Here is a 24,750-nt window from a genome sequence, read left to right as displayed (position 1 = left end):
ATATTTGAATGGTTTCGGGGTTTTGGCAGTTTTAGCAGAGATGGATGGATTAGCTCTTGACTGCTCCTTCAGAAAAATATTTTTTTGTCTATTGCCAGACAAGAACAGAATTATTTGAACAGAACTTGTTTGGAAAAAAAATACACCAAGAACTAAAAGACTGCATTTTGTTTAAAGTCATATTTCTTTCTGTTGCTTTGTTTTGTCTACATCTTAAATGACAGTAAGAAAAAATTAAACAAGAATGTCTGTATTCTCCAGTGCATTCTGTGCACTTCATAGATTTTTAACTGCTCTGCTTCCTAAAGTATTTCTAAAAATAAATAAATAAATAAATAAATATATCACACACAGTAAGGAAAACTTCTAAAACTTTTAAATAAAACTTATTTTGAAAGCAAATGGCTAAAAAAGCCATAAATTTTGGACATACGCATTGGCTAGAATATTCTCCTTGCCCCAAATTCATGCAGGTTAGGAACCAATCTCCATTCTAAATGGTTTCAGAAAATCATTATATTGCTTTTACAAAAGAACTTAGGCTTCTGAACATCAGGGACTTTGCAACAACAACAAAAAATAGGCTGGTATTTCTGCAGGGCTTTCAACTCTTCCCCCTCTCGGTATTTTCTTTGCACAAACTCCAGGAGGTCAGAGTGTCTCCAAATCCAGAGAGCCCTTTTTCTGAATTTGGCTCCAGCTTCTGCCTGGACTGCAGAGATCCATCTTTCTCTCTCCTTTTTTTCTGTACATTTCAATTCTTACCCTCATTTTTGGTTTTCTGGCAAAACATGAGAAAAAACTTGCCTACCTACTTTGCTTTGCTCTTCAGATCTTCCTTGAGACAGGAACTGAAGGTCACACAAAATGCTCCAGTGACTATTTCTCAACCAGGAGTGAGGGATCCCAGGCTTTCATGAGAGCATGTCACAGTTATGAACCACTCCTGGTTCACACCACGGGCTGCTCAGGCTCCTTGTACCACATGTGGAAAACATGCTGCTCATCAAACCCTGTCCCCAGAGCCCTCCTGCCGCTTTTCCCGAAGCAGGACTCTGCCTGCACTGCTCCTGGCTCCTGCAAACTCTGGGCTCAGTCTCTTGCGGTGAGCAGGAGCCGGTTACCACAGCCCAGCTGGTGGGAACTTGCTGCTCCTACGGCCAGGGCTGCAGTTAAGAACAAGGTGGGATCACACCCAGGAGGCTGCCTTCAGCCACACCATCTCTAAGCTGGCCATGAACCTCGGCAGCCACACCTCCCAGAGGGGGAAGGCCCTTACAACCCCTTACATCAAGTGACTTATAATGAGCACTACACATTAAGACTACCAGGTACAGAAGTCAGAGTACCTGGCTAATGAACAGGACAATGTTTTTGGTGTCTGAGTATCAGCCATCCATTTACTTCAACCTCCTAAGCCCTGCCAGCATTCTGTGATCTAAAGACAGGCAGCTAAGCAGGACAGTAACCCTAATTAAAGTTAGGCTGGTGTCTCACAAGCTTCTTTTTATAACCCTTCCTTTAAAATAGAACAAATGGTCCCTACTGTTAAACAGCATCTCACTTCCCCTACAACAGAAGGATCTTACAGAAACTTCTTTTGTTCATTTCTCCATATCAGCTAATAAAACTTCGAAGAAGTGATTTTCCTCTCCCATAGTACTAAAACCAGCTAATTCCCAGTTAATGTTATCTCTAAGGCATACTTAAAGGGAAAACCTGTTACTTTTTCTAGGAACAAAGTAAAAGCATGGCAAGGTTAAGGCTGAATAATGAAGTCACCATCGTTTCCATTTCATCTAGTGATTACTTACCCAGAGACTGCTTCTCTGGGATGTAATGATTTTTCACACTAGCTCCAGCACATGAGATGGCATGTTGGACTGACACGAAAAAGAGAAAGCATACTTTCCCCCTCAAGTGTTTCAATACGGCAGTTAGGTTTGCCAAATCCAGTGCCTCCTTGTTGAATGAACATATAGCATGAGGCAAACAGTGGTGTGCTCCTTTGAGTATTCTGCACACTAATCTCTGTGGCAATAGTGACCAAGTTGGCAACTTCATCATTTCTGAGCCTTCACCAGAACAAGGCATCTCTTAAAAAAAAAAAAAACCAAAACAACAAATAACGCAAACCCTCATTTCAGCCTCTGATAGCCATTAGAAGATTAGAAGCATCTCCTTGACAAATATCTTAACACTGTTAGGGCAGCGAATAAACTTATCTCTCCACTGTGTCTTCAAGTATGAACTCCTAGACATAAGGACAGAAGCACTGTCTTCAAATTCAGAAGTCCTACACATCCTGGAATTCTGCCCACAAGTACAGGATTTTTAAAATTGCCACAGATGTTACAGATTTGTTCGGTCAGTATCAGGATTTTCAGTCCTGAGTTAGCAAAGAAAATTTCTTTCTGCAAGCTATTTCAAAGTAGCAAAGACCAGCAGCAGAACAGATTAATGACAGTTTGAAAAGGGCCAACTGCAAAGACGATGTTATTTTCATTACAAAGCATGCTGCTATGGATGATTCTAAAATCTAAAATGTACTTTAATACAGATCAAATATAAATCAACAACCCCTCTGTATTCAGCCTCTCAAGAAAGTAAAAGGAAGTGTATGTTTCATTCTAGCACTTTACCCACCCTTTATTCCAGTTTAGAAATAGAAGTGATAAAATGCTTTACATTGGAGCATCCGTTGCAATATTAGTCACAAAAATATGCTTTCCACTACCAGTTTCTGCAGAGCAATACTGGCATCCAGTGGCCAGTTAAGTAAATCCTTAATGGCTGCGTTCTGCAGAGATGGCTTGTCTTTAACACTTAACATGAGAAGATGCATTTACAAACTCAAATCAAATACAGTAGGATCATTCAGTTTCTCATAACTGCCTACAGACTCCATTCTTTGATGATCAAAGATAGCTATCAACAAATTTTAAGAAAATCATTGTGTCACACATTTTGTGCATGTTGTACAACCACAAGAGAAAATTTCCAGTCTTTTGAACGCCAAAGGGGTTAGTTTGTGCTTTTGGGCTTTTTTGGTTTTACTTCTTCACCTTTATCACTCCATCCAACAGTGACTCTTTCAACAATTGCAGTGACTAGCATTACACCTTCAATGCTTTTGCACCCTTCAGCTGAAATAAGATTAAGATGTATCTAAACAGCATTGTATAGTGTGGCACCTACATCACCTCAATTTTCATTAGCACTCATGAGACTGAAAGAAGCAACAGAATGTTCTAGCTGCATACTTTAAGTACTCAAAAATTAGAAACCACAAGTTAGCCAAGCATCAACTGTTTCCTGAGGGAACACCATGGAAACAGAGAAGTTCAGTGACCAGACATTCCTTGTCAACTCTCTCTGTAAGCTGCCCAGTCAAAACTGGTGCTCTGCAAAGCCAAGCTGAGTGCCTACAGACTCATCAGCTGAATGACATCACTATGTGTGAGCAACTACCCATATCCAAAGGTCAGCTCGTAACTGATTTCTATAGCTGAAACGATACAACTGATTTTGGTAGCTGAGATCCCACTAGACCGGAGGTGGCTTTCTAGGATGACAACGTTAACTTCCCTGCCATGGGAGCATGAAGGAGTGCAACACAAGGATAATCCGAGCGGAGTTGGGCCTTAGCTACAGCTGATGATCCAAGATGGTACAGCCCCTCCAAAAACAGGTAGGTGACTTTATCCCATTCTGGTGCTCTGGGAGTACTCATCGTATTGGGTGCAGTTCAGTGTCAGTGCCCGCACCGGCCTTCTAGCTAACACTGCATTCAACCTGTAAGACAACCCAGCATCCCCAGGACTGAGAAGCTGTCATCTTCAGCTTGTTCTGCAGATCTCGGAACAGATGCAGCCAGGCCCACCAGCCCCCTGCCAACATGTACACTTTTGTACCGCAACACCTGTGTTACCTGGGCTTTCCCTCACTAGGGGATTTTTCAGCAACACACAATCTTCGGCAACCAAGAGTCGATTATAATAAAAAAAAAAAAAAAGCTTGACTGTATGAAAGCAGTACCAAGTTAAGAATTAAACACAGACGGGCCAAGCATTATGGGGCTATATCAGGAGCCAAACACAGGGAAAAATTCCTGCCAAACTCCAGGCTAGGGCATACCCAGTGAACACAAACTTCTAGATTTAATGAAGGTGACAGAAATGCCCACAGAACGTAGGGGTGGCGAGCCACGTCTCCATCACAGGGACAGCCTCCCTTGGCAGCTCCCACTTACCAGCTCTACAGAAGCTGTTTGAAATACAAGCTTGCAAAAGCTTAACAAACAAGCAAATATTAATTTTTCTGGGTTTTAACACTTGCAGAATTTCAGTTTCACACTTCTCCCTCGTGTCCTACCAAAATTTAAAGACAGACACCCAACACAGAAGGAGTTTCAAAATATGTTAAGGAAAAATAGTTACAAGAAGGTTGGCAATGTTTCTTCACATTCAATTGCTATATAGAGCACAGTGCATTTAAGGATTTATCTACTTTTCTGACCCAGAAGCCAGAGTTATATATATCTCTACATAAGATGCAAGCATAAAAACAGTGGTGACAGCAAAACTAAGTATCCTTAGTGAATTCAATAGAATCATAGAATACCTCAAGGTAGAAGGGACCCATAAGGATCATCGAGTCCAACTCCCTGCTCCTCACAGGACTACCTAAAACTAAACCATATGACTAAGAGCATCGTCCATCTTATTTGATGATATCAATGCAAGTCAAGAGGACTCACAACAGAAGTTATGCTTTCTCAAACATGAGCGTGGGACCTCAGCCAACAAGGCTGAGCAGTTTCTCAAAGAGCACAGAACGCGTATGCCGCAGGACTAAAACAGCACAGTAACTGAGGTATTCCTGATACATCTGAAAGCAAAATGCAAATACCTTAAACATTCCCTAGGAAGGCAAATAAAAACATTAGAAATATTTGCTAGACCTAATGGTTCAACAAATGGCTTCTGACTATTAGAGTCCTATGCCAGCCCTTCTTGTTTTGGAGTAACTACTTAATATAGTTCTGCGTTACTTGTATTGACTGCCTGACCGACAACCTCTGCTGTCAGTTAAGCCAAGGAAACACAGCACCAGAAGAACAATAAACAGAGGCAGAAGATTGTATGTGTTGCTGTTACCTGCATTAAAGAGGAACAGAGGCACAGGCTCAGGTATTTTTTCTAATGGCAGTGACAAGTACCACGTCAGATCCCACTACACATGTGCAGCCACTTGGCTCCATTCAAGATAAGTACATCTCCTGCTTTTTTGCCCTAGCCATGAAGAGTATAAGCACATCATAACATACTTAATGCTTAAAGAAAGCCTTCCCAGCATGTGCTTTGGTAGCAGTAGTTTGTAGATTTGGTTCCCTGTAAATTCTATTTTTGGTGCAGAATACCTAAATCCTATGCTGTAACATGATATACACCTTGGCTAAATTATCTTATTATTTGTCAATGAACCATGCACAGCTCCTGCTGGCCTGAATTTACAAGGAGACTGACATCACATTTTCAACTCATTATAATGTCATGGTATGTTGATTCAATCCACTCCACGACACACTCTTAGCTTACCTTTGTTCACAGAAGTTAGAAATTTAAGAGATGGACTGGATCGCTTGATGCAGTCCAAGGCAGAATTATTCCCCACATTCACATATTCAAGAACAGGTTATTTTGGTTGTTCTTTAAAGAAAAAAACCCAGAACATTCTGAGCTGATCAGTAGAGCGCCTATAAACTTGCCATTTGTCCTAAATCAAGGCATCTTCTTGACATAGTCATAAGGCTGACAAATTCCAGCATAATGGTCAGCTAGGGTAGTTCAGTCACTTCCTTTCTGAGGAAGGACTTTAGTAAGCTGCAGTGACATAGCCTACAATAACAAGTTGCTTGTGTTTTTCCTTGAAGTGTTGGATCCCCCACATTTTTCTAGTGTCTTGCAGAAGCAAATCTGTCTGGTAGCCTTTCCAGTTCTCAGACTTTAATGCAAACATGATATGGCAGCCTCTATTAAAGTCAACTAGAGTAAAATGCAATTAGCCATCAACAATGACTTGTTCAGTCCTCATGACCTCTCTATAGCATGCTTCAGGCATCATTTGCAAAATAACAGCTTTAAAACTTAACATTACAACAACTACAGTTAAGTCTCTTTGACCCTATTCTGAATCCAAAGGCAGAGATAAATACAACTAGTATATGCTACTGAAATTTTATGGACTATGAAGTTGCATCAGGCACCCTTCTAAGACAAACCAAGCTAAGCCACACACTAACACTGTGGGACTGTGCTGCTCCTACTGCAATTGAAAAGCCCCCCACATGCTCTTATTCCAGACAGGACAGTGCATGACATTTCCCCAATGCACATTCTCCAAAAACCACCCAGAACACCTCTGCTTTGACACTCAAGCCATACCATGCAGAGGAACACAGAAACGTGTCTTATGCATTCTTTGTCTGCTTCACACTTGCAATTGCAAAGGACCAAAACAGCTTTTAAGTGCTCAATCAGTTACTTAAATACTCTGTGCAACTATTGAGCGGTTTAAAAACAAACAAACAAACAAACAGAACCCCCAAAAACCTCATCAGCGTGCAATGTTTTTCTTGTCTCTACAGGCATACACACAAAGTGTTTGTAACTACTCATGATGCTAGAGCTATACTTTTCTGCTTTAATATTTTCACCCAGAAAGCCCTTCAGAGTTCTCTTGTTCTACTTCTGCCAGATATCTCTTCCTGATAGAAATGGCAACCCAGTAATAGTTGCTCTATCTGTTGCTGTCCTTCAGCAGTGTAATTCCAGCAGAAGCTGACATAAATTTGTTCTGACAAGGAGAATCCTAAAACTTTTGAATTGACACAATCATACTTTATAGTGACTCAATGAAAGGCCATGGTGATTGGAGGAGGTTCCCAATACTGTAAAAAATCAAATGTCATGCCCATCTTAAAGAAGGGTATCAAAAGACTCTTGGGAGCCACAGGCCAGTCAGTCAAACTTCAGTCCCTGAGAGGGCTATTGAACACATCTTCCCAGAAACCATTTCCAAGCACATGGAGAATAAGATGATGGTGAGGAAAAGCCATCATAGATCTAACAAGGGTAAATCATGCCTGACCAATTTGTTTGCCTTCCAGGAGGCAGCAAGTGACTCTGTGGACAAGGGGAGAGCAGTGAATGTTGTATACCTTGACTTCAGTATGGTCTTTAGCATGGTCTGCCACAGCAACCCTGGAGCTAGTTTGGGAAGATGTGGCCTCCATCAGCTAGCAACAGGGTGGCAGCTGAAAAACTGTGTGGACCACCCAGCTCAAAGGGTGAAAATTGGCAGCATAAAGTCCAAATGGCAGCCACGTAGCAGGGACATCCCTCAAAGAATGATGACATGGCCCATAGTGCTTGATGTCATTATTAATGACCTGGATGGAGGCAGATTGCACCCTCAGCAAATAGGTGTAAAATACCAAATTGGGAGCAGTCAATACACTGGAGGAGGCTGCTACACAGAGAAACCTGTACAAGCTTGAAAACTGGGCTGGCAAGGAAGCTTGAGAAGTTCAACAAATCCAAGTGTCAAGCCCTGCACATGGGATGGAATAACACCACACAACAGCACAGGCCAGGAACTGATAAGCAAGAAAGTATGTATGTAGAGAAAATCTGGGTGTGCTGATGGACAGCAAGTTAAAAAAGAACAGTGTGCTCTTGCAGCAGAGAAAACCAACTACATACCATGACGTATGATAGCAGGCTAATGGAATTGGTTATTCCCTTCTATTTGCTATTTGTAAGACCACATCTAGGGTAGTGTGTCCAGTTTTGTGTTAAAAAAAGACAGAACTTGTGCATCCAGTTACAAAGAATATATACTGACACTCTGTTCATTTCTTTTCAGATTTCATTTTCTTACTTTATCGTACTTAAAGCGATTAATCAAAGGGAAAGGAAATGCTTTCTATTCCATAGAGTATACAAAAAATGAGGAGAAAAAAACCCACCTTCTTTATTTTCCTGGAATCTCATACCTGCCATGGTAGTTGAGGATGTCTCAAACAGCCGTTACGAATTAGGAGCTTCCATTCCCCAGATACATCAGCATAGACTTGTCACAAGTGTAGATAACAAAATATACTTTTAAAACCTGAGAAATTTATGAAGTGACAAATAAATCTTTCCATTCCACCTGGATAACGGTCCGTATATATTACCCCCTGCTTTCCAGCTATGCTTCTAGGGTTACATTTTACCACAGGAAAACTATTCCTTATACAACAACATTTAAATAAGATAGTTTGAACTTTTACTTTATACAAGGGTTGGTAGCTTCAAGGCTTGTTTCTTCAAGTCACTGCTTTTAGTTAGCCTAATGTTTTTCTTTTATTAAAATGTGTTTTTCAACAATTGTTAACAGCCCATCTCAGTTCCATCTGCAGAAGGAAGCCATTTGTTGAACTATTTATGATGAAAGTGAATGGCAATAAGGACTTTAAAAATAAAAATATGAAGGACTGAAGAACCCTTCTTTAACAAAACAATAGAATTTCAATTTCCCCTCTCACTTCCCACAATAATTTTAAAGCAACTGCACGAGAGAACCACCAGTAAGCAACTTTTTTATTAGTTTCTTATATTACTGTCTATTACTCTATGCAAGAACATTGTCCAATATTCACAATAAAGATATACAGTGAATACAGAGCTTTCTATAGCTTTCTCCCCTGCCTCCCAGTAACAGATTGTGTGAAACAAACACTACAGAGTTGCATTACATTGGGTTTTTTTGTTCAGCCACCTCGCTCCAATCACGTGAGGTGGTTCAGTGATACAGATGTTAAAACTCTGGGAATAATTTAATCAGTTCTACACTGGAACGTCAAACTTCTTTAACAGAGAAGAGGGAGGAAGTGCAGAGAGGAAAACAAATGTTCCTGTGTTGGCCTTCACCTTCTCCTCCTTTCTCCTCTGTGAGCTCTATCCTAACAGATGAATGTATTTAACCAAGTGTGGTAAGTATTCTCTCCAGATGTTGTAAGTAGCAGTTTTGGCTTCTTGTGCTCTTCCAAAAACTGTAAATTAACATTTGAATTTCATGCAAGTCAGCTGATGGAATATGATCTCATTCCTAAAAGGTTTGTACTGATAGACCAACCAATTTCTGTCATTGCACCATCATAAAACACTGAGAGCAAATTGCTACCAGAACAAACAAACCTTTGAGCTGCTGAGAAGTCAGAACCTTTTTATATAATCTCCAAAATGACACAACAGATAAAAACTGAATTTTATTACTGTGAGCAACTTCCCTATTTCAAAATTCAACTTGCAGAATAAGAGATAAGAAACTTAAAATGAAGCCTGAAATACATAGCAACCTCACATCACTATCCCTAAATGCTTATTTAAGGTCTACCATTTAAGTGATACCCAACTTTGCAGGAACTTCTTTCCTTTATCATCTTCAGGAAAAATTTTATGATAGCCATATATACTAGCCCTATACAAAGCCACAAACACCTATTCCCAACTGTGAGCTCATTGACTGCTGACAGGAAGCTGTGACAGTGGACAGGATACTCCTGCCCTGTTCTTGGTATCTTTCCATGGACTTTCCCCAAAGAGTCCTGCCAGTTCTGGGGCTCCAGCAATTGAGAACACAGTAATGAATGAGTCATGTGCCATGCACTGTTGCTCACGCACCACCAATTCATTTTTTTTTTGTTAAAAAAAATTCAATTATTTTGCTATGTTCCTTAATACAAGATATTTAGCCATCCAGATACCTCTGTACTCATGCTACTAACTTTTTCAGCTACATTCCTCACACTTGTAATACCTGTACAGCAGAGTTCACAGTAATGGGGATGTAATTGTGCTTGGGAGTCTCAGTCTGTGTTGGATCAAACTAGTCCTGCCAGAACAGATCATATAGTTCCATACATCTGCCCTGGTATCAAGAGGAGCTAGATAAAGAATGCAAGAACAGATTTCCTACAGGTACTGCTACCTGTCACCAACAAGACAGCTGGTGCTTTCTTGCAGCACTTTACTTGTGTATTTCCTCTGTAGACTTCCCAGCTTCCTGCTATGCTTATTCATTTTTTCAGCCAATACATAGTTCTATATCACTTGGTCATATTGCACATGAAAAACTGATTCTCAAAGGTTTTGTCTGTGATGCCATGTGTTCAGAAGGCAGATTTTTCAGATGGACTTTCCTATTCTTGGCATTTTAAAAAGTTTTGATTCCTTGTTTATGTGCATTATGACAGCCTTTTATTATGACATTCCAACCAGACCACTTTTTGAGACAAATCAGAGCTATGTAAAGAGTTTCATGAGGTTTCATATGCTTGATCTTCACAGAAGTTAAAAGTTGTGTAGCAAAAGAGGCAAGACACTGCAGAAAACCAGAATATCTCAAAAGCCCAGGCACCTTGATTTCTGTCCCAGGATCTGGGGCACTGGGCTCCAGGTGCAGAATGCTTTACCTGTTGTAGCCCTGTGTCTGTTGTAGTAGGTTGTTAATCCTAGCTCAATCTCACCTAATCAGTGCCAGGCTGCAAACATACAGACTTCTCCTCACGGTTCTTAGGTATGTGCAGATGCTCAGAAACCATTAGGTTGCATTCCTGATATGAATGTTATCCTCTGCCTAGCCTGGAAAAAATGCTTCAGAGCAGAGAAACGCTTGATCTTTCATGAATAGGTAACACTGCACTTGGATGGACTTAAAAGCTCAAGAGAACAGTCATTCCCTAGCATCCTCTTCAAGATGGGAAACTCTATTTGCCTCTATTCACGAGGCAAATATTTCAACCTATTTTGAAGTCAGTAAAGTTATAAAAGCTCAATAAGGGTCTTAGAAATGATACGCAGCAAACCCAGTCTGTTCTGTAATCAAGACAGTATACATGAAAACACCCTTTCCTACTTCCTGAAATTTCAGATTTTATTTAGATGGAATGTTTACTGGGCTGTTGATTCCTAAATAGCAACTTGCCACTGCTATCAAATTAAAAGAGAACTAGTGAAGTAACATCTTTTCAAAAATATTGCCCATGCCTCCTTGAAAATGAACAGCAGACACTCCCAGGTGAAATCAAGTGGAAGTGGAGAGGGAGGTGCTGATCTCTTCTCCCTGGTATCCAGTGACAGGACACATGGGAATGGCTCAAAGCTGTGTCAGGGAGGTTCAGAGTTGACATGAGGAAACATTTCTTTACCGAGAGGGTGGTCAAACACTGGAACAGGCTTCCTAGAGAGGTGGTCGATGCCCCATGCCTGTCAGTGTTTAAGAGGCATTTGGACAATGCCCTTAATAATGTGCTTGAACTTTCAGTCAGCCCTGAAGCGATCGGGCAGTTGGACTAGATGATCACTGTAGGTCCCTTCCAACTGAAAATTTTCTATTCTAAATTATAAAAAAGTTCCCTAACAAAACCTTGATTTCCTATTATCTACTTTATCCTAGAAACAACCAATTCATGAAAAATCACCTTGGACTTTGATTAGATTATTCAAAAACAATGACAGTTCTGGAATTAAGAGTATTTAACCACCACAGTTAAAGTTGCTGCAATTGGGGTAGAGGAGGAGCTTTCTGTGGAAAGCTTTATGGTGGAACAGTAGGGCCAAGATTTTCAGATATGCCTACAGCATTTGAAGATGTCAAATTGGGAATAAGTTATGGTAAAAATCTTTACTATGCTTAAAAAAAAATTTTTAAAAATATATCCATTACATGAAGCATTCTGACCACACAGATTTGGATCAATGTTACAAATGTACAGCATGGTCTCAAGAATATACAGTCTTTGGCAGATACTGCAAAGGTTTATGCTTGGAGCTCAGGAAGCAACTGGAGATCATGGCTTTTCAGGAACCCACTGCAGCACAGCTAGGGAACACATCTCCAGCTGCAGGGCAGCGCTATGGCCTTCCTTCTCATACACTACTCTTGAGAGATGTCAGGAGTCAAAAGAACTTGTCCTGTCCTCCACATAAAATAGTTCTTAATTAGCATAAGCAGCTTTCAGGTTTTTGCAAGTAACACTAGCAGGACAACTGCCTGAGCACAGGAAAGTGAGTTATACAGTGAATTTAAGAATAGCATTTACTTCACAGCAAGGGCTTACAGAAAAGTCCTAGAGAGCCCTCACTCCTGATTTATGATTTTCAATTTGCATTTCAAAGGGTTAGGTTTGGGGGTTTTTTTCCCCCAAAAGAGTTTGATGACTAAACTTAATACTTGCACCATTTTAAACCTACCCATAGAGAAACACTATGGATATGGAATTCAAAACATTTCTGCATGAGGCTATGCTGTAACAAACACAATGTCTGTAGTTGCTACTTGCAGTTGAACTTTGATAACGTACAATCCTGACACATTCATCTTTCCAGTATAATTGGTGAGTTTGAAGTAGTTCCTTCCATCACGACTTCGCACACCAGCACGCCAAAAAGCAATTTTCATTATATTCCAAAAATTTTGCACCAGCTTACTTAAACTGATGGTGCTGCCTAAGCCGTACAGTTGCAGAACATGCAAGTAAAAATAAATGGCTGGCCTCAGACAAGCTGCTTCCTTTACCAAAAGTCAATGTAACTATGGCTGGTTGCTTCATCTGTGTTGCAATTCAACCCACGACTGAGAGACCTAAATAAGAAAAGAATGGCAAAGATCATTAGCCCACAGGTAAGGGCAGGTTCACTCTCTACTTGCTGTCATTACAGGAGGAATTTGCCAGCACTGCACAAAAATAAGAGCAGCTCAAAGTTTTGTCTGTACTGTTTCACAAGTCGCAGCACTTCTAGGAAAACCACATTTTGTTCTGCCTTTCACATTATTAGACCAAAACAGGAACTAATATGCAATACCCATATTATAGAGCTGAACAGCTTTCAAAACATCACCAGGATGCACAGCAGCGAAAGAAATCAGACTACTTGCTTTCAGTGAAGAGTGCCACCACCTCCCACAAGAGAATTTTAATTTTACCTCTTTGGAGTACGGTTTCCTTTTAAGAACAGAATAGTGTTATGCATAAAAGTAAATATCACATTACAAGTCCAGCTATGTAAAGCATACCCAGTCATATAAATTATGAAGCACCATAGCACTGTTTCCCTTCAAATAAATGACCTCAACTCGTGACTGGGACTGTAATTAATTTTTTCTCTTCCAACAGTTTGAAAAATTTATCCAGTGTTGGGCTCCCTCTGTGTAGCCTCAAACATAATTAGTGGAGCTCTTACTTTAATTGAAGTCTTTCCTAAGCCTTTTTTATTAGTATTTACCACACCCTGCCAGCTACTTGACTGTTGTGAAAAGCAGCTTTACAAAGACTGGCAGGGTCTCCCCTCTTTCAGACCAGCCGAGTCGGTGGCAGATGCATGCCTTTCAGAACTCACAAGAAGATCTCATGCCCAAGAAGGGAAAAAAAGCTTTCCAGCATAAGACTTGCAACTTTTTCCATATGTTGGCTTCAGAAAGAGCTTGCAAATAGTTCATCAGATTCAATAGGGGCATAGTTTTTGTCCAAGAAGGCTCTGCCAGTTAGGTGCTACCACACACTGCTATACTTACACAGCGCTACTTGTACCTGTACGTTGGGTCACCTCAGAAAAAGCACGTACTCAAAGAGCCACAGCCAAGCTATTTTTCAGGGCTTCTGTTTGCTTGTTTGTTTTTAAACAATAGCTGCAACTTTGTAAAGCTGCAATGGCAGCTGCTTGCCATGTAGTGACTAATTGAGCATGCTGTCATTAAAGCAGCTCCGAGCTGGTAACTCAGAAGAACCTCAGCAATTACTTATGGGTGCAATAGGCAAGATTACACACTTCTTTTCACAGAGAAGTTAAATAGTATCTTTTCGTTCTACATTATGTGCTGGTAGCCTGATCTGAGTTCACCCTGCTCTAGGCAGGAGGTTGGACCAGGTAACCTCCAGAGATCCTTTTTAAGGCAGATAGATAATTCTGGGATTCTATGTGGGAGACAGAAGCCAAACCTATAATTTTATTATAAATTTTGTAACAAAAAATAATATATTTGCCACAAGGGTGCTAACCTGTGGGCAAGAAAGTGATTGCCTGCTTCTAAACTTTCCTAGCACAGTATCTGCTGTAGACTGAAGCTTTCAGGAACACAGTTTAGGTCTATAAACACTGCAGCAAGTGCATCTTGCGAGATATACTTGAGAGATTTTTAATATGGTTACTTCCACTAGAGTTTATAAGATAGTTGCAGTGATACTGAGTTCAGTGTGGACTATATCAGCTCTTGTTGGATGACAAACTACAGCAATGAACACAAGCAAAGAGATCCCACTGTCTGCTTATGAAATCTAGTGAGCTTTTGTAGAGAGCAAGTGATTACATTTCTGTTTAAAGACAGTCAGTTTTTAATTTTCCAGGTTTACTTTTCACAGCATAGCATGTCCCATCAGTTCTTCCATACAAACACAAAGAGGGATTTCTCTACACAGAATATTCTGGTTACCAGCTCTCCTGCCTACAGAGTTGCACAGTCCTGCTGGATGCATGTTTGTAGGTAAACCACTAAACTGAAAAAGAATTATAGCAAGAAGTTGCGGGAACACAGAAAGTTTATAGTTCCAAGTGGTTTCAGTGTTTTACGATGCAAGTTAGTAAGTTTGCTCTTTCTCACTACCTTTTTTTCCTATTATCCAAACAGGGGAAGGCAAAAAAAAAAGTTTAAGATTTTTCTTAGTGATTATTTGATCAAAATAATGTTCTAGCAATGAAAAGCTGTCAAGATGTCAAAAGCCTGCTTTTTATTAAGCGAACTATGATACGGAAAATAAGTAGTTTCCTGTTGGTTGGTTCTTGACACAGACTAGAGGAAGTTCTGTTCTGCTGCTCAGCAGTCCTGAAGCATCTTCCATAGCCACCTCAGAGGCTGAGAAATGCTTCATGAAAGCCTTGATCAGGGGAGGCTGTCCTCCTAGACATCCTATCAGCAGAGGCTCCTCCTATGGCAATTCAAGACCCCTAGAGGTAGGGCCCATTAAAGGATAATTAAGAGCAGGAACCTCTCCATTATTCTATCTAGATTTCTTCTGTAGTTATGTTTTTAAGCCTAATTTAACCCTAGGTGGTAACCCACGTCCTATTGGCCTCCCACAGCTTACACTCATGTTGTGGCACTAACACAACTCCATTTGCAGCAAAGTTGACTCTAATTCCTGTTTTAAAAAAAATGTATTCTTAAAGACAGTAATAATAAAATGGATCCACACAAAGTTCTATTCACCACCCCAGTTCCCACATTTGGAAATACACTGCAGCCTGTAGAGATTTGCCTTCCACCTGGAAAGCTCAGATGCCAATTTTGAAGACACTGAAGCATGGGTTTCAATGCAGGCTATCTACGTTGTCTTACACTACCAGTTTTATTGCTATTGCACCTGAGTCAGCACAACTATGCTAAGATGTTATGTCAACCATTGCACTGATAGAGCTTCAGTCCCTCTATCCCATTAGTTCTTGGATCTCTACTGATGGAAGTCCGGTGTGGTGAGCAAGCATGGAGAAAACGTGGCCAAATCTGCAAGCAACAAATGTCCTCAAGCTTTACAAATCATAATAGACCAAGATCAATAATCTTTTCCACATTATGTCCTTGCAGCTGGCCAGCAGTTCCACAGGTCATTTTTTCTTTCTCAGAACAGGTGGAATTACTTGTTGGTGGAATTATTACAGCAGGATGGGTGATCCACTTGGTATTGCAAGTCAGCAAATTAGGAATTTTTTATTAATGCATACCCCGTTTGGTTGCTAAACAAGAGACAACCTTTCCTCTGCTCCTCTAATTCAGCTTTATGGCAGTGACAAGCACAAGCCATTGACCCTCAGCCTATCTTGCCAAGCACTCAAAACAGCACCCTTGATATAGTAAAAGTTACTTCTGAAATTCAAATGAGATGCAAAAACTTGTCCTGACAGCAGAAGTTCAGTTTAGAGCATCTAACAAACTCTAATCTGGAAAGTTTATTTCTATGAAGATTTCTTCCCTTTAAACACAAGGTTTTCAGAAATAGCTAAGATGACAGCTCTAAGACTCATCAAATATAGCAAAGTTTCTAAAAATAAGAAACGTCACCCTCCTAAGAGCTGGAAATATGGCAGAATTTATTAAAAGGCCAAAGCAAAGTGAGATTCCTGAATTACATGAGCATTTCAGATTCTTCTATTGGAAAAGCTGACATAGTATAGAGGAGTATAATAAATACAAAATGTGTACGAGGAACATTTAGATACTATAAAAGTAGCATATTACCAAGTGAACAAAGAAACACAGGAGGGAGGAGAATCATGTTTAAAAAGGAGACAAAGCTAAATTTCAGACACATTTAGGCACTGCCTGCTGGGACATCTCAAGTACTCACAGAATGCTGCAATAGCACTAGGACTTTTAATTAGCTCTCTTCAAATCATAGTTCTGAAAAAGTAGAGAAAGTATAGAAATTACAATACTGGAAGAGACATAACAAATTACAGATAGATCTTTTAACTCTGAGGTTTCCATTTGAAATTTCACTCAGCTTAGTCACTAAGCACTACAGAATAGGATGACAGCCTGAATCCATTCCTTAGATTTGTGTCTATCCAAGACACTTATTATGGTATTAATCCCACTCAGACACGTGCTTATTAATCAGATGCCTAGGTAAACAGCATCTGATCAGATACAGTGTTTGAAGCACCCACATGGAGCCTGCCACAGGAGACTCACTCACAGAAAATTATATAAGCAGAACAAAAGCTTCTTTGGAAGAAAAGCAAAGAGCTGAACAGGATATTAGAGTCTTGCCACACCAATATCCAGCTTACGTTACTGTAGCAAGACTACCATGAAGGCAAAGCAGGGGAAAAAAAGTTACACATTTCTACACGGTAGGAAAACACTTGTCTACCATCAAATTCAGCAGAAGCAAGTTCATCAGCCAATTTCAGTTGTCAATAATATAAAACCAGACTGTGTGGTCTAACTCCACAAATAGAAAATGAAAGAAAATCCCTTTTTAGGAGACTGCACCTATTTTTTTGGCAAGAAAAATTACCTTTTCCTAAAGGTCCTGTGTTAGAGTTGCACTTCCTAAGCTACCTCTGCAGCCAGAAATCAGATCATATATTTAGAAACATATATATACTTGAATAATTAAAAAGTATCGTATCACCATGGAATAGACTCTATCAGTCTTACAGGGCTGAGATTATTAGGGCAATTAATTACTTGATGCTCCTGAGAGCAAAGAGATAAAACCTCAACCTGCTAACCCATACATTTATTGTGTAGAGTCATTTTTCAGTATCATAACACACCCCATCTGCAATATAACTCTAGTCAAAATTATTTTAGAACAATTAATTGACTGATATGTGAGATGGTGCTTTAGCCTTAACAAGAATCTTAGCTCCTTTAAAGGGTTTGTCTCAAAAGTATTTTCCCGTAAGCAAATTAACTCTTTAACAGCCGTGCTTTATTTTCTTTTATTTTTAAACTAGGGCTAGTTCCTTGGACAGCAGTAGTCTTTAATCATTGGCAAGGAAAAAAAAATTGTTAACAAGGTTCAGAGGTATGCATCTGCAGCATAAAACAAACTAAGAATTGTGGCCAGGAACTTTTGGCAGCAAAACTGCTGAGACTATTAATTATAACTTTTGTTTTCATTGGCAGAAGGTACTAAAAAGTTAAAATATATGGTGCACTTTGATATCATGGGGAGCACAGGGAATGATGCCAACTTCAACTCAGTCCAGTCTAAAATTATGTTTCAGAAGAAAGAAAAGCACTTACCCACAGATAATGCAGGGACTTCATTTAGTTTAAGATTGATCATTGAAAAATTCACTAGTATTACAAATTTAGGCTATCCAAACTGGAAGGTTAATATTGGTTTCCATCAGTTCTCCTTTCAAGTTTTAATATTTTTCAAGGTTAAGCCACTTCTAGATTTTCAGCCAAAAGTATCAAAACCCAGTGGTTTCAAGATGACTGCTTCTACTTTTCTGCTGTATACTTTGAGAAATACTGGAGGCTAGAGAAGACAATTATCATCACTTGTACATAATAAATATCCATTTTTTTTAATGTAACTTCCTAACTCTTCCCATCCATCATGAGCATAACAGGGACGTCTGTTGGAATAGAGAAAGGCTGAAAACAGAGACTTCAATAATGCATATGACATCATCCATACCTTCAGTTACCTTCTGCAAGAAGTGCTTGTGTGCAGTATTATACAAACTGGCTACTGGATAAATGCCAGTAAAACTAAGAAAAGGTGTGTGTGTGAGTTGGAAGAGTGGGAGGGAAATGGAAAAGAAGGTGAGATCTCCAATGGAGACAAAGAAACCATCCTGTCAGCTGCAAAAACCCAATGCTAACCCCTCATTGAAGATTTTTTCCAGAGACAGTTTGTTTTAAGTCACTGGCATTGCTAGAAAATTTCTTTCACCATCCAAGCTTTTTCTTTTTAGACCATTTTTACCATTTTACTCATTAGAGGTCTTTAAAAAACATATGATATCCTGACCCCAACCCTTATGACTGTCATCTTTTTCCTCATCAAAAGCACAACAAGGAAGCATTGGCTTCAGTAATTTGCCTCCAGTTATGTTTGAAGCCAACAAATATAGAACCTATGTTACAGAAAAAAAGCACACTTTTCCAAATTTCACTTTTGGAATGTCAAATGTCAGTTCAAAATTCAACCAGTACCGTAAATTTTGGAAACGGCAGGCCAATTTTCTCCATCAGCACTGTGCTTAGGGGCCATGAGCAATATTAACAGAATCAAAAGCAGAACTGAAGCTGATGTACTGAGCAGACACTTTTCTGAGACATTAGTGTTCATACATTAAGGCCAGAAAAGGCTGGTCCAATAAAATGTCTAAGTATGGGACATAAGGCTTACTCTAGAAAATCAGAAAAATCCTGTCTTTCAGACATGCATCCAGTCTTGAATGGACAAGTCTGTTGGTATGGAAGCCACCACTACCCTTTCATCACTTTTTCCAAAGGTTAACTTCTTCCACTATTAAATAGAGTTTTTTCAGTCTGCAGTAGTACGGCTTTAGTTTCCAGTTGCTGCATCCTACCATATCTTTTTATGCTATGAAAAGACATTTATCAAGTGCATGTATTTACTTTTTAGCTAATAAGTCACCCTTAATTCCTTTTGGGAGCCTAAAAGCAACTGAAGCTCCTCAGGACTTCCACTGAATCGCCACGTCTGTTTAGACTGACTCCACAGCACAGTAGGATGCAGCATCCCACCAGGTGTCATGCAAGCCCCTACTCTCAGTTCCCTTCTTAAACATTCAGGGGCTTTTAGCAGATCCTCAGGATTCACCAGCTGACGATTATCAGGATCAGACTCATTCCCTCATCTCAGGGGGGTGGGGTGGGTGCATAACCATTCCTGAAGGGCCACCAGTGACTGCAATTGCTGATATTCTGCTCTAAGAGGTGTATGATGATCAGGAACTGCAATACAAAAGAAAAAATCCATAACTTCAATGCTATTACAGGTCAGAGGGCCAACCATAAGTTGCAGTTATGATGAGTAAGAACTAAACCTCTAAGTGGATTTAAATGCAGCTGATTTTCTGTCATTCAAATTCCTTTAGGAGAAAGGAAGTATTACACCAAACCAAGAAGTTAGAGAAATTCACTACTTTAAAATGAATACATCTTATCAACTTACCAAGATTTACCTTCATATTCCAGTCAGTCTCCTTTCCATTGACTACTTTGAACTTACATTAGATGCTACTGTTCTAGCAAACTCTTGTTAAAGGTCACTGCCAACCACTTCACTGCTTCAAACACAACCGGTTACAGGCTGTTAATTACCAGGGGTGCTCTATTTAGGAAGATTCAGGAGGTTCAAAGGCTGTTTTCTAAATCCAGGAGTTGTATATGAGAATTATATGGTCCAATTCCCTTGGACAAGGGAAGTTTCCAGACTGCTAGGGGAAGGGGTATTTGGGAGAAGTAGAAGGTGGGACTTCACCAACAAAGGACCCTGTGGTACAGCTAAAAAGCAAGGAATAAACAAGCCACATCTGAGAGATTCCAAGTCACTTCCATGGACCTGGACAGGATTATGTAAAGTTTGCTGTAGCCCAGAAAGCCACAGCATTGCTGTCCCCAAACCAACAAGCGGGTGTCTAAGCAAGGAGTTATGCAGTTATGCTCACAGCAGTGTCTCATCACACTAAGGTGTTGGGTTTGTTTGTCCCCCTCCCGCCAACATTAGGGCAAAATACTCCATTTCCAGCTCACACCAACAAGCTGTCTGCACCAGCCTACTAAGTGTCTCTTTTTTACCGTTTCAAGAGAAAAACAGGAGGTTGCCAGTTACTACAGAATATCCCTCTGTTCTCCCCTTCCCAAATACAAAATCAAAAGTCACCATTGAGTGCTTCTGTTGTTTCTACTGTATTAGCAATCCTACTGCTTTTACCACTGCTGGTTTCTTCACTTTTAGATCAGTTAGAAAAGTTTTTGCACAGAGCCGATAATGCTGCCTTTCTCCCTGCATGCTTTCTTTGCTCAGCTTTTCTACAATGGGACTTGGCAGATATCCTGGGAGGTACCGTACCAGATTCCCTTTGCTGCAACATACTGGCCTTAATTTTTAGGCAAGAAAAATTTTTTCTTCCCAATGAAGAGGCCATCAGATATTTGGTAAGAACCTCAGCATAGCACCCATTATCCCTCTTTCTCCTGCTTCTGCAAAGTCACTCTCACACTGCACTGGAGAAAGCATAGCTGAAAAACAATAGAAGAGCAGAATCTACAAATGGCATTGCTCAAACCTGATTGCAAGCACAATTTTTAAGCTAACCACTGCTGACATAACAACTTTTCTTATTTCCCAGGATAAATTGGAAAGACTTAAAGAGAGCAAGAAGTGAGAGAATTGTACTAGTCTAAGTTCTGCAGAAGTACACAGTTTACTATACCCATACTTTCATCCCAAGATTCAATAGTAATGCTCTCATTGACTGAAAGATTGCCATATTTAGCTCTATGCATAATACACATAGAACACCTCAGAGTGAGTATACTGAGAAAACTACACTTGTGTCATTGTTTAACCCCAGCCAGCAGCTAAGCACCACGCAGCTGCTCCCTCACTCCCCCCCAACCCCCTGCTCCCAGTGGGATGGGGAGGAGAATCGGGAAAGAAGGTAAAACTTGTGGGTTGAGATAACAGTTTAATAACTAAAGTAAAATATAATACTAACAATAGTAATAATGAAATATAATAATAATAATAATAATAATAGTAATGAAAAGGAATATAACACAAAAAAAAAAAAACCAAGACAAGACAAGAGATGCACAATGCAATTGCTCACCACCCGCTGACCGATGCCAGATCTGCGATCCGCACCTCCTGGCCAACTCCCCCCAGTTTATATACTGGGCATGATGTTCTATGGTATGGAATACCCCTTTGGGTAGTTGGGGTCACCTGTCCCGGCTCTGCTCCCTCCCAACTTCTTGCACACCTGCTTGCTGGCAGAGCATGGGAAACTGAAAAGTCCTTGGCTTAAGATAAGCACTACTTAGCAACAACTAAAACATCAGTGTGTTATCAACATTATTCTCCCACTAAATCCAAAACACAGCACTGTACCAGCTACTAAGAAGAAAATTAACTCTATCCCAGCCGAAACCGGGACAACTTGCTAAGTGCAGAGCATACTAAATAGATACATATACCATGAATAGTGGGGGGAAAAAAAAAAAAAATCAGTTAAAATGCTATTTTATTTAAAAGAACGCATGCAAACATTTATCCTGTGCCTTCTAGAGAGTGACTCCAGGGAATGCTCTGGGAAGGTGCAAGAAGGACTACAAATATGCTTGAACTTCTCCTCCAATCTGGTGGATGAAACTGGTACTTTGGAATGGTCATAGGTGGCACGTTAAGAGAAGAGACAAAACTACCTAAAGCCAGTCTGAAATTGGGGGGGCAAAGCTGCTTCTTTTGAATTTGACAATTGAGGGAAGGAACAGAAAAGGATTTCTTCCCATTGCTAACAGCAAAATAAAACAAAGACAAGTCACACATTTGATAGAATCTCCAACATGTTGTTTACAGATTAAGCCATGTCATTGCCCTGATGACATCCTAGTGACTCATTTCTTTACCATCTAAGGCACTAGAAAGGTAACAAAGCAACTAAAGTACTTGCACCATGGCAATAGAATTTCATAGACCTAAGAAGGGACATCAGAAGTAGAAGCTGCATTAACGAGATCACATGTGGAACTGGAGTCAATCAATCAGCCAAGCTGCAGGAGACTTCGAAGCAACTGAGATGCATGCATGTAGAAAATAGAATAAGCCTATAAATATTTCTTTCACCTTCTACCTAGATAAAGTTCTGTAAAAGAAGCTCTTTTTGAAGCACATAACATTGCCAGGCCTAAGAAGTGTCCTGCCTTATCAAAACTTCATCTCGCAAACATTTAGAAGGCAAGACGGGTTCACAACTGAGAACTTTTATTTAATTTCCATTTGCCAGTGTAAAAACTCCACACTCTTTGGTATATCAAACATCTATTCTTCTGCAATGGCTAAGCAAAAAAACCAGCAAGGGCCAGACCTAGATGCTGTTACTATCAGCAAATAGCATGCATATAGAAAATTTGCTTCCCCTTCCCTTATTATTTTCCCTCTGAAATAACAATTTTAGAGATATTCTTATTTGTTACAGACCAATGAAAACAAGTTTTCATCAAGCTGAGTAGCTTACAAATGGCAGTGACACAAAGATGAAGGCAGCTGAAAGTTGTCAGAAACAGCAAGAGTGGGGTGCTCCACAAGGCAGGACAAGTTGGGAGTGACCACAGCACAGGCAGGGCAGCATCTTCATCAGTTAGGGCACAATCCTGCAGCACCTGAGCTGCTGGAGCAGAGCCAGGGGCTGATAGCAGGGTCCACTGAAAGTCCCAGATGTGCTGAGGTGATGAACCAGGTTCAGGGTCTGTCCAGGCAGTCTAGTCAGGAGTAGCAAGAGACAGGGCCTGAGACAAAGCTATAACGTTGGTCTGAGATCCATCCAGGAGACAAGGCTGGAGACAGGCTTGAGGACAGGCTTGTTGTAGGTATACCTACAACATAACTCAGAAAAGGAGGGCCTGAGTCTAAGCTTAAAAATGGATCTCCTGGACCCACAGGTAGAGGGTGCACCTCTTGGTGCTCTCAGGGTCAAGACAGTAAGCACCTGCTGGCCACTGCAAGGCACCCAGTCGTCGTCTTTAAGAGTCAGTTCCTGGGGAGGAATGCTGCATTTATGTTGCAGATAAAGGCAGAGTTTTGGAGGTTCTTCTGATCCTTGTAACACATACAAAACCAAACAGTTCATCAATAATTTGGTCCCCTTTCTACTTTCATATGCAACACTGACATTCTTCATGTGAGACCTTCTAGTGCCAGTAGCTACTGATGAACAACATGCATGCTGATACATGACACTTTGAATAACCCGGAATAAACCAGCTATTCTTAAATGAGAAAATGATGAAGTTAATTACAAAGTGTTCATCCATTTGAGGAAGAATGTACTGCACTTGCACTAAGAGTTGAAAATCCACTTGCCCAAGGCAATCTTTCACACATTTTTGTTCTGACTTCAAATTTTTGACACTGGAGCTTTAAAGAGAGGCCCTGACAAAGAAACCATGCAGCAAAACTGGCTTAAGTGGGGATTTATGTGGTGATGAGACCACACTTGCTGGGTTTCCTTGAGTATTTGACAATAATTCTCCTCCCCTTCTGGGTTTGGCACTCATGGGGTCCCTGTGGTAGGTCCAAAGAAATGGTCTCACACTGAGACCTCTAATAGTTTACAATGAAAAAACGTCTTCAGCCTGGAGACTGTCCAAAGATAACTGCATAGCCAGTAATATTTTATTTCCTTTATTCGCTCTTGGAACTTCTGCATTAGACTTTGGCAAGGTGACACCACAGTTAATTTTGCAACATGCAGTCAAAAACTGCACTGTTAAAAAAAATTATGAACAGTTCACAGGTTATGACTCTTGCACCCTGCAGTCATTGAAATTCTTAGAAGTCACACCCCAGCATCGAGTGCCAACCCAGATAACCAGACAAATGCTTAGACTGAGGATAGAAAGGATATTTAATTCAAAACTGAAGTCTAAGTTACATTTGTGAAATATGGACTGAACTGGGCAGAGTGGTTTGGTTTTTCATTTATTGGGCACATACCTCATATTATGTTATTATAAAGGTACAATGTTATTTCTATAGAAAGGATACCAAGTGAACCCAAACTTGGCGTGGTATCACCTGACACTATGTATTTGATTGCAACATCAAAATCAGTTAAAACTAATTTCTAGGTTATTTAAAATTTAAATTGCTCTAATAAGAGATGTGAGCCTAACACATGCCAGCCTTTACCAAGAAGGAAGTCATCTCCATTAGCCTTTACCTTTAATACAAGGCTGATAGTTTGCTACAAATCAACTTCTGTCTCATTAAGCACAGAAATAATATTGCCATCTTGTGGTAGACCATAGGCAATACAAAATTTGGCAGCTTACCACCACTTCAATTTAAAAAGTAGGATTTCAGTGAGGACAAAAAAAACCAACCCCACCTAAAAAACCCAACCCAAACCAAACCCAAAAGGAGTT

The sequence above is a fragment of the Gymnogyps californianus genome, chromosome 2 (assembly GCF_018139145.2).
Source record: "Gymnogyps californianus isolate 813 chromosome 2, ASM1813914v2, whole genome shotgun sequence".
Taxonomy (NCBI): domain Eukaryota; kingdom Metazoa; phylum Chordata; class Aves; order Accipitriformes; family Cathartidae; genus Gymnogyps; species Gymnogyps californianus.
Note: the sequence above shows the minus strand (reverse complement) of the source record.